We start from the raw sequence: 10,917 nt of genomic DNA on the forward strand, positions 1-10,917 counted from the left end.
GCTTTAAGGTGAGATTAATAATGCCTTATGAATAATGCTCATTATATAACTTAATCTTACCTCCTGCCATAGAGGTACCTCCAGCTGCTCTGTATTGGTTGTGGTTGCTTTTGTTTGACTAAAGCACTACTTTCATAAAGTCCTTTTTTAAGACTAATTTGGACAAGCAATTCAGTACTTGTAGTGGTGATACTATTTTTGTTTCCCTTTCCTTCCCACCCATATCTTATGTTAACCTTCAAAAATAGTTAATGAAGCATATAAATAGCAGTTGAAACCACTTCTCATAGAATATCATCATGTTTGAAAACAAGTGCTGAGTGTTGGTCAGCAACTGCTGTAAAAAATGAAAGGTAAATTTGGCATGCAGCAGTGAAATGCTGAAGTGGTGATTAGTCTTTTGACCAATAGATGAGTCTGGCTTGGCCAGCTGTCAGGATGGTTGTACACACATTTTGCTATATTATTCTGATTGTGTTACTTTTGGATTTGAACTGAAGTCAGGGTAATTACATAGAAAGATGTGTCACTGTTTAACAAGGTTATAAAAATGTGTGCTCTGTTTCTGCACCTCCTTCTGAGATGCAATGGCATTTCTATCTGGTCTGTGAATTGTGCCATTGCAGTCATTTACTTGTTAGTTGTAATGTGAATATGAGGTTTTTCAATATATTTACAAAAATATATGTTTTGACCTCTTTGGAACTGGGATATTATTATATACAAAGAGTAACTACATGTTAAGACTGTGTTATTTGTGCAAGCTTGTTCTCATGAAATTATCATTGAGAGAGTTCCCATATACATATAAATGCTGGCATTTTTTCTTGGAGCTGGCTTGGGAATCTGAGTTAAAAATAAAGGTGGATAATGAAACATGATGTATGTGTACATTCCTTGTCCCATTATGCTGATAGCCCTGTATCTGGCATTTTGGAGAAAATATGAAAAGATAATGAGTAAGCCTTTGTGCGTATCCCATGGCTCAGAGAAGAAAAGAGGCTCTTCTGAGACTGGCATGTCGTTAGCGGTGAATATTGGAAACCCCGCCTCTGCTTGTCCTGCCTTGTGAGAAGTGAGACTTGAAAGAACTTTCACTTCTTTTACTGGTTTGAAAACATATTTGACCTCTGAGAAAGGAAGCCAGGGAGAGCGTTGAATAAGTTGATTTACCATCTCTTGAAATACCTCCTTTACTGGTTCTGTGCCAGAATCTGAAGTGCTGTAGTGACAGCAGCCAAAAGGGAGTGGGGATTTGGATGGAGATAAAGGGAAAGATTAAAAAAAGAGGTCTAAACCTATATTTAATCCAATGGTCTCGTTATCTGAAGCTGGCCACTTCCAGGAGCTCTGCAAACTTTTCCTTTAGTGAATGAATTGAGCCCTGTGTTATAATGACAAATACTTCTTCTGGGAAATACTGATGTTGTGTTACATTAATGCTACAGTGAAAAAGTACAAGCTGAATTAGATATAAAAGATACGGCTTTTTACATCTGTGATGCATGTGGATTATGGAGGTAAAGATGACCCAAGAAAGTGGAAGCTATGTGTCTGAGTTGTTGAAATGCATGTTTTGGAATGACATCCCAGGAACAGCTGCTGCTGAGTACACAGGACTGTGAGGGGTGCAGTGTGATTTTAAGTTAAATGTCCGATTTTTCTTCATGAAAATGTTTCTCTAGTCCAAGAAAAAAGGGGGATTTACTAGTGTTTCTGATGGATTTACTACAAAACATTGCTACTTGAATATGATTCTAAGATTTTAATTCACATCCTCATAGCTGACTTTTAGCTGGTTGATTTCAGTAAACTTCTACTGATTTAAACCAGCTGAGAATCTTTTCCACAATCATCACGGTATTATTCACTTGAATTATGCTCCTGTACTATAAGCTCTTTGGGGCAGAGAGCTCCAAAGTCCTAAGAAAAGTGGTTTCAGGTCTCTTTGGAAGCAGATGTTTGCCCCTAAGTAGCAGTATTCAGCAGCCTACATCCTAATTTGAGCATGCCTATTAGTTAGGCATTGCAGAACTGAATTTAGCAGTGCCTAGGTCACCCTTGTGCTTCTGCGTTGCCTTTGGCTATTTTGGCATTGGGTGAGCTGAATGCTTCCTATAATTCTACCAGAATCTCTCATCCTCCTTTTTTTCCCACTCCTTCATAGAAATGTCTAACCAGTGGTTAAAGGCTCATAAGGTAAACATATAAGGCTATGTTATATGTTCACTATTCCCAGACACAACCTTTTTATTCTGCTATTAGAGCCCAATGCAGGGTACGTGGTGAGTGCATCCTCGTTCTAGATTTTATGAAGCTGGAACTGCACCAGGTGGACAGAGGTGGACAGAGAAGCCCAAGTGGTGCCAGCAACAGTTTTAAGCAGTCCGTAAGAGTGTGCATAATGACAGTTTTGGAGAGAAACGTGGCACCCATAACATCAGAGCAGTCACAGCAGGAGGTGGCAACTGTTTTTTAATCAAAGTGGGAAGCAAGGCATGGCAAAAGTGAAGGCTTTGGAGTGGTGTGAGTACTTGATGAGAAGAGATTTTGAGTAAGGCTGAAGGCAGAGAGGCTTGGCATAAGAAGCTTTTGAGCATCTGGTTTGCTTTAATTAGGACCAATGGATTTAAAATTCAGCATGCTGATGGAAAATAATTCCCTTACAGAGCCCTTCGTGAGAATCTGAGTCCTTTCCTTTTGTTGTTATTTAAATCTACTGGTGTATGGGGATGACATCAGAAAGAATGTTTGTTGCTTCTTGTTTATTCAGGTCAGGGAAGATGTTCATGAAATATGTAGTCACATAGTAATTATGTCATCAAATACACTGCTACAAAACTCTCCTCAGTGAAGAGGAATTTCCTTTACACCTGACGATAACATTTTTCAAAATAAAATATGTCAAAGCTTAGAAGTTTATCTTGGCAGAACATCATACCATTAAAGCAAGATTGAATGTATCCTGTCCAAATCTCTTGGTTCTTGTAATGGTGCCTAAGGCTACAGTCCTCCGGATGTTGATACTACCAGCATTTACATTTTGAATGAAAAAACCTCTTGTTACCACAGACACTTTACAGGAGAAATTCTACCTTTTTTCAGAACAGTTTGTCTGATGTAATGCAAAAAAAATGTGATGGGAAAAAAAAGTAGATTTTTTTTCCCCGTCAGAATAATTTACCCTTAGCAATAAGAATGAGAAAGGATGGGGCAGCAGCTCTTTCATGCCCCTTGCTTCCCAGTCCAGGTTAAGATTGCATTATTTGTCCATAAATAGCTAAAAAATTGCCTTAGTCTCAGGAAGGAAACAGAAGGTGCTGCAGTAGAAATAGTAGCGAAAGGGCAAGCAAAACTTTTCCTTGCACTAGCACTGGCCAGACATCATCAGCATTAAACTTAATGAGCCTTATTTACACTGAGTCAGCTCACACTGCTTTAGCCTTAAAGGAGCCTTAAAACAAGTGAGAATGGGAATCATTTCCTCTAAGTTTTGGTAATTAACACAACTGCTCCCACGGGGGATCAAGAGACGGTGGTAAGACAACTCAATTTTCTCAGTTTTGTTGGATACCAAAGGCAGCTTGCAGCCTACTTGCTGAGGTGGTGTGGTTTTACAAGATTTTATGAATGAAAGACAGGACCAAGTGATCAAGGGATGACAAAGGGATGAGATAACAGGACACTGAGAAGAGAAATAGCATCTTTCTTGGTATATATTTCTAGGAAAGCCATATATAGTACAGCAAGAATGGGCAGGCTTCAATTGGAATTGGATTATATTTTTTTTTTTTAAGAAAAACTGTATCGCCACATGCTGATCTGCATTAAGATTGCTTTGTCCTGTTCTCACTTGCAGGTTTAGCTATCTTATGTGCTTACATGTTTTGCTGGATTGGTACCTGAGGCTTGAATCTGGTAAAGAGATTCATGATGCAGCTGCATAGACTAATTTTCCAGTCTGTTGCTACTATTTCTGTACTGTAGACTCTAAATCGAAGCTTACAATTGAGTGTCAGCCTGAAGAAGAAAGGCGTAGAAGATTGCTGATACTTTCAGGATCAGATGTTCAGCTCACCATCCTCCAACAAACAGACCTTGGGCATGAATTGGTCAGACCATTAGTAACAGTTCGAGGAAAGTCACAAAAACACTCACCAAGCAGAACATGTATACATTACATTTGTCATGTATATGTGGTTTTGCAGTAGTGAGATATATATGAGAAGAAACAAAGGTGAGAAGTAGCATACTGAGTCTTCCATACAAGTAACATGTAAATTATTTTCCCAGCTGCTGCTTTCCCCTACATGGCACCTTTGCATGGGAACACCGTATTAGGAAAGATATTGGGATTCTGACATGTAGTGGGTTGATTTACAGGTTATGCTTTGTCAAAATGAGAGGGACCAATCTTTTAAAAATCACTTTAGATAGTGACTTTATATAGTGGCAGTAATAGCAACTTTTATTGATTTTATATAGTGGCAGAGAGAGTGATTTTATGTAGCGGCAGAGATAGTATATTCAGCAAATACACACACGTTTGCTTCATATGTCATGTACTCTTTGTTTTGTGCTTGCACTTCAAATAATTTCTGTTCAACCATGATATCCTGTGGCATGGATGGATGCTTGTTAGTAGAACAAGTAACATAATTCCTGAGTTAGAAAGGTCATAGATAGGGCAATGGGACTCGGGACCCAAAGCTGGAAAATGTATTAACATAGTTTAATCAGTCATACTAAATTCCACTGTGGCATATTTCCTCAACAAATTAGTTAAAAGGATTCTGGGTTCTGTCACTGGAAAAGAAAACACTTAATCTTTTATTCTAAAAGGAATATTTTTTCCTTTAATTATTGTGCCTGAAAGTTTTGGGATTTATTTTTTGCATTTGCCTGAGTGTTTATTATAGTTTATGCTGTAATGTTTAAAACCTTATATTAGGATATCTAGCTTCTCCTGTAAATTTTGCCAGAGCTTTGTTGTGCAGCCTTGATCAAATTACTCGCTCCTTCTGTGTCTCACTTTCACTGTATTCAGGTAATAGACTCTCCAGCGCTGTCCTAAACCTTAGTGTGTCTGTAAAGTGCATACCACAATGTGATGCTGATATCAGATGGAATGTCTAACAATTACTGCAATTCAAAGAACTAGTAATTATTTGGGGTTTGGCTAAACTGCGTTATCCAACAACTTTTCTGGTGAAGAACTATTAGTTCAAGTATTGGAAGAATGTGCATGCAAACCACTGGCCAGCCAGCATGTTTTTTAGCAGGACAGTATATTTTAGGTAAGCAATCATAGTCAAGGAGTGTGATTCAGATTGTGATTGTTCTCAAGCAAAGGAGTGCAAATGTGAAAGTATATGAGTGACATTCTTCTGCAGAGTAACTGCGGTTGTTTCATTTCCTAGATGACCATGCATGATTTGTGAGTTATGCAACATTAGCTACCCCTTGCACAGTTTGAGGCTAAAGTTGGAAACCAATTTAGAACTACTTTAGTGCAAGCATTCTTATGCATTCTATGCGACTCGTACCCTGCCTTATCCTTCCCTGCAGAGGACGGTTAAGAAAGGTACTTCAGGAGGGAATACTGTTCCTTTGCTATGTGGTGATTCTGTAATAATTAACAACAGCAGTCTTGTTGAGTTGCACTCTTGGTACATTCAGATTGAAATACCTCCTCTATTCGAGTGCTTGCTCTTTTTCACAAGTACCTTGTAGAGCTTTATAGCATATAAACTTCATAATGGTGACATCCCACCCTGAAGTACAACTGTGGTATGATTTGCTGTGTTGAAAGACTAATGTATTATTACTTTTTTCTTAAGCAGATATGACTAATGGAGTTTTTAAAAGTACAGAACTAATTAATGAAGTTCAGTAATTAGTGATATGGTAAAAATAGGATTCCTCTAAATGACTTTAAAAGTTGGCCTATTTCCACCTACACCATTTAAATAGGTATTAGTTTAAAGCCAGCTGCTTCTTGCCTTTTGCATTTCAGTATTGCTCTGTTAGTTTTTCTTTCTTCCTCCTCAGGATTAAAAGTGTGTCCTGTAGGCTTATCAGCCCTGACTTTTTGTATGTGACAACGCTCACTGTGATCTCCTAACTCATCAATCACACGGGAACCATAGTCTTCAAAAGTGTTTGAGAGAGCCTCTTTCTTGAGTTTCTATACTAAGGGTATACTATGCCATAAAATAATGTTTATGTTCCTTTAGGCTTAATACCATACCATTTGTAAGCACAAGTGCTGAAGCAATTTAGAAAGAGATGTTAACTTTATATCCTACCAGGGAAGCAGTTTTATTACCGTGTATGCAAAGCAACAGGAAAGCAAAGCTTTGCTTTTATATTTTATTAGCTATCATTATCATGTTTCAGGACCTCTTCTTGTATCAGTATTTGCAGACATATAGAAGTCTTTCTTTATGAGCATACTAAAAAGAAATTAGGAAATTAATAACGTGGCTCTGAATCTTTAGAAAAAGCACTTGCTTTAGAAAACGAAGAATTGTTTCAGCAGTGTATGTCCCAACAATGAAGCTTACAAATGCCAGATGTAGAAGAATAACATTGTGCTTTGGCATTGGATTATGAAAGTAGAATGGAGATGAAAGCAGTTAGCTTAACTGCCATGTAGAGGAATATAACTGTTGGTAATGCCAAATATTTAAATATGAATCAAGTCCCAACATAGTCCTGAGATATCCTAAAATCATTAAAACATACTTCAGGTTGGTTTTTTTTTTACTTTGTTTTTTGAGGTGCGCTTTCTGAGTTTTCTGTCATAATTATGAGATCGAGAAACTGATGCAGAGATTTTTCCAATAGTCACAAGTTGTCAGAAGCATGAATTTTAAGCAGACTACAAAGTATCATGAACTTCCATAGACCTGTGAGAGTTCATAAGACTGTGATAAGCGCTGTTCTGGGATGCAGTTTTTACAGTCTCTGAAATGGCTTTTGACTAGTTTCGGAAACTGAAATTCTACACTGAGAAAATTCAGGCACAGTGAAATGTCTTGTTTTGGTAAGGTTTAAGGATATGTTTATTTTTTCATATATGTTTTGGTTTATATTTATACTATAGAAGACAGCTCAAAAACTACAGTATAAGAATGCTGAGAAATTACTTCCTAAAGGAGCTTGACCATGTTCAGTCCATCTTCCATGGAAATTCTAACAGAACAGAATTTCCTATAGAAATAAGTGTTGTCCTTGTTGTAAGAATTCACTGTATAAGAACATATTTGCTAGTCACATTCTTAATCCAAAATATTTAATACATCCAGGAAATGGAATGCTTTGAATATAAATTGCCTTGGGTTAAAAAAAGAGACCATGACTTTACACTGTATTCTGTAGGAATCAGAAGAGTATTCTGTAGGAGCCAGTCTGGAGAGCCATACGGACCCCTTGCTCATTGCAAATAAGTTATGAAAGTGGAATCTAAATGAAGACAGCTAACGATGATACAAATGTGGCACAAGAATTGCCACATCACAATTGCTGCTTCTAAACATTTAAGTATAGTGAGTCAGCTTTAGCTTTCTGAAATTAGTCTTTAAAATGTTAATATATATGTGAGCTCGCTGGTCTTGCTTCTGAAAACATACAAGTTTGTTGTCATTTAACCCCAGCCAGCAACTAAGCCCCCGGTGGGATGGGGGAGAGAATCGGAAGGGTAAAAGAGAGAAAACTCCTGGGTTGAGATAAAGACAGTTTAATAGGTAAAGCAAAAGCTGTGCACTCAAGCAAAGCAAAACAAGGAATTCATTCACTACTTCCCATGGTCAGGCAGGTGTTCAGCCATCTCCAGGAAAGCAGGGCTCCATCACGCGTAATGGTTACTTGGGAAGGCAAACGCCATCACTCCCAGTGTCCCCCCATTCCTTCTTCTTCCCCCAGCTTTATATGCTGAGCATGAAGCCATATGGTATGGAATAGCCCTTGGGTCAGTTGGGGTCACCTGTCCCAGCCGTGTCCCCTCCCAGCTTCTTGTGTACCCCCAGCCCACAGTGTGCACACTGGAGGGGTTATGTGAGGAGCAGAAAAGGCCTTGACTCTGTGTAAGCACTGCTCAGCAATAATGAAAACATCCCTGTATTATCAACACTGTTTTCAGCACAAATCCAAAACACAGCCCCATACTAGCTTCTATGAAGAAAATTAACTCTATGCCAGCCAAAACCAGCACAAAGTTCTTCTCTCACTGGACTTCACTGCGTGCTGATGTCTTTTTTGGTATCATTAGGACTAGGTCAGAGCTTTCAAACCATAAGAAACTGGAAATGATGTGCAGGTAAATTCATAATGGTTCAGAGCATAGTAAACTTAGATGCTCCTACTCATGCTTCTTGTGATCAGAAAAAAAAAACCCAAAACACCAAAAAACCCCCCATAAGATGCCTGGGTCTTGTAATGGGTAGTGAAATGACTGAGATAGCTTATAATCATCTGAAAAAAGATTATCCTGTCCAATCTGAGAGGATAGCAAACATTACTCATGCTGCAGATTTAATTGGTTAATTGGGCATGTATATTACAATTAAAACCCCTCTAACTTAGCTATAAACTTTTGAAATATTTTCCACTGAAATGAAATGCTTTTTGTCATTATACCTCTTGTCTTCCTGAGGTTCAGTTTCAGTCTGCTGTTCTTTACCTAGCAATAGATTTTATTTAAGTGCTGGGCTATGTTGATAATAATGAGGTAGTCAAATGTTATAGAGGAGAAGTTACAGCTGCTTTTTATCCACTTGTTGCTGAGATTGAATTTGTTCAATTGATGTTGCATGTAAAATGCTGGAACAAGCAGAGCAAGATGTGATTCTAGCAATGAGAGATTTCCCTACCACTATGGTTGGGTATGTCATTCCAGAGAAGACCAGGAGGCTTTTATGCATGGTGGTGGTATCATGCCATTTCTTCTCAATAAGGCAAGAAGACTTTATGGTTGGGGAAGTTAAGCTAGAAAGAGATCCAGAATGAGAACTGAGTATCTGCTTCCTGTGCATTTGTAGTAGACCATTTCCAGCACCGCTAGGGTATGTTCAGTTCTGGATCTTGGTATGAATCCAGCAAATGCCAGGTCTGCATTCTTGGCTTCACTTAGATGAACATTCTTGGGTTTTGGCTAGCTTCTGAATGAGATTGTTCAGGAAGGAAAGATCTGATATGCTTTTTGGTTGGTTTGAAATCATTAAGTATTGCAAAGAGTCAACCTTCTTCATTGCTAGTCAAACTAGTTGGGCTTGAAAGATAAAAAGAGTTTCTTTCTCTGAAAGCTGTATTTGTAATTTCTGTAGAAAGGGCCTTCTGTTCACAACTCTTTCATGAATCAATAATAACATGAATAAATACAGAAGATGTTTTAGGCTGGTGATATCTAAGTTTAATTTGCACAAGCAAATTACCTCACCATGAAAAGCAAATTATCTCACCATGAAGTGTAAACTGACAAGGAGTCATATGGAATTATCTTTGGAGTTTCTCAGTTGGTCCAGAATCTATTATTCTGCTTGCACTCACATCTTTTATTTGTAGCAAATGCAGTTCCTCTGAGCGATAAATTATGTCAGTGTCAGTGTTGAATGATAATCGAGGATTTGATCTCGTTATGCCCAAAAATCCATCTTAAAGGAACATTAAATTTACAAGGAAACGTCACATTTAAAAATAACTGTGCATTCCTAGTTCAGCTGCTGTCTGTTTATGTCATGGTCTCTCTTGATGGCAACACATCCTATTTTTACTCTAGAGTTCCAGGCTTACACAGTGCAAAGGATGTCCTCCTCCAGAACCAGCATCAGTGCTATAAAGTGCAAAATGTTTCTCAAAATGATTGCAGAAGTTGAAAGAGGCAGGATATTGCTGGAAGAGAATGAAAGATCTCAAGATCAAGTAAGTAAGAAAATGCCCTGCAAAAAATTAATTTTATGCCAGTCCTCCTTCTGCTTGGCAAGTCACTTTTAATCATATTTTCAAAGTTAGGGAGGAATTACATGTTCTTTATTTTTGAGGTGCCACAATATTTTTGGGCATAGACTTAAAAAAAATACTAAGCACTACAGCTGCAACTGGAGTCTGTACTTGTACCATGTAAAACAGTAGAAAAAAGAGGGTGCATATGTAACAAAATGGACATCCAGGATTAATGATATTTTGATTGTTTTGGCATTCTTCCATAAAAAGCGGGAATGATAATTCTTGATACTCACAGAAGGGGTGTGAGATAAATTAATTACTTTTTGTAAAGGTGCTATCATGGTATTGAAAAGCTTAGGAGGAACCCATAATAATCCAGTGTTTAAATGGTGTGCATATTAAATGTGAGGGAAACTCAGTTGTGTGCCATATGGTAGATAATAGAGGAACAAATATTGCATTACCTATGAGAACGTAATCAATGCCTTGTGAACGTTTTTGGTCATACCCTAAAGCATTTACAACAAGACTATACCAAAACATGCGGTCTGTATCTTTTGCCTGTGTTTTGCTTTTACAGATGCTTAGCTGAGCATGTGTTTAAGCTCATTTTTAAGCATAGTATAACTTCAAATACAGATTTAGTCATACTAAAATCAATCTATGAACAGATTCATAATCTGAAATAAATAAATACTGCATCACTATATAATTGGATTGGAGGTAAATGTCTAAACTGTTTCCTATTTCTAGTTAGTTATAACCATTTTGTAGGGCTTGTTGATCATCACGTTGCCAGGAGATGAGCAGAGAGAAGCAACTGGTTAACAGCTGGTTGCATCTGGTCACAGCCAGGAAAGCACAGCAATAGAATAAACAATTCAGTTTTCAACAGCTGCATTTGCAGTTACAGTCTACTGAATCAAATAAGCGCAGCTTTCCAAGTTTAATTTGTGAGCCAGAAACATAAAT

Source organism: Ciconia boyciana, chromosome 3 (assembly GCF_034638445.1).
Source record: "Ciconia boyciana chromosome 3, ASM3463844v1, whole genome shotgun sequence".
Lineage (NCBI taxonomy): Eukaryota > Metazoa > Chordata > Aves > Ciconiiformes > Ciconiidae > Ciconia > Ciconia boyciana.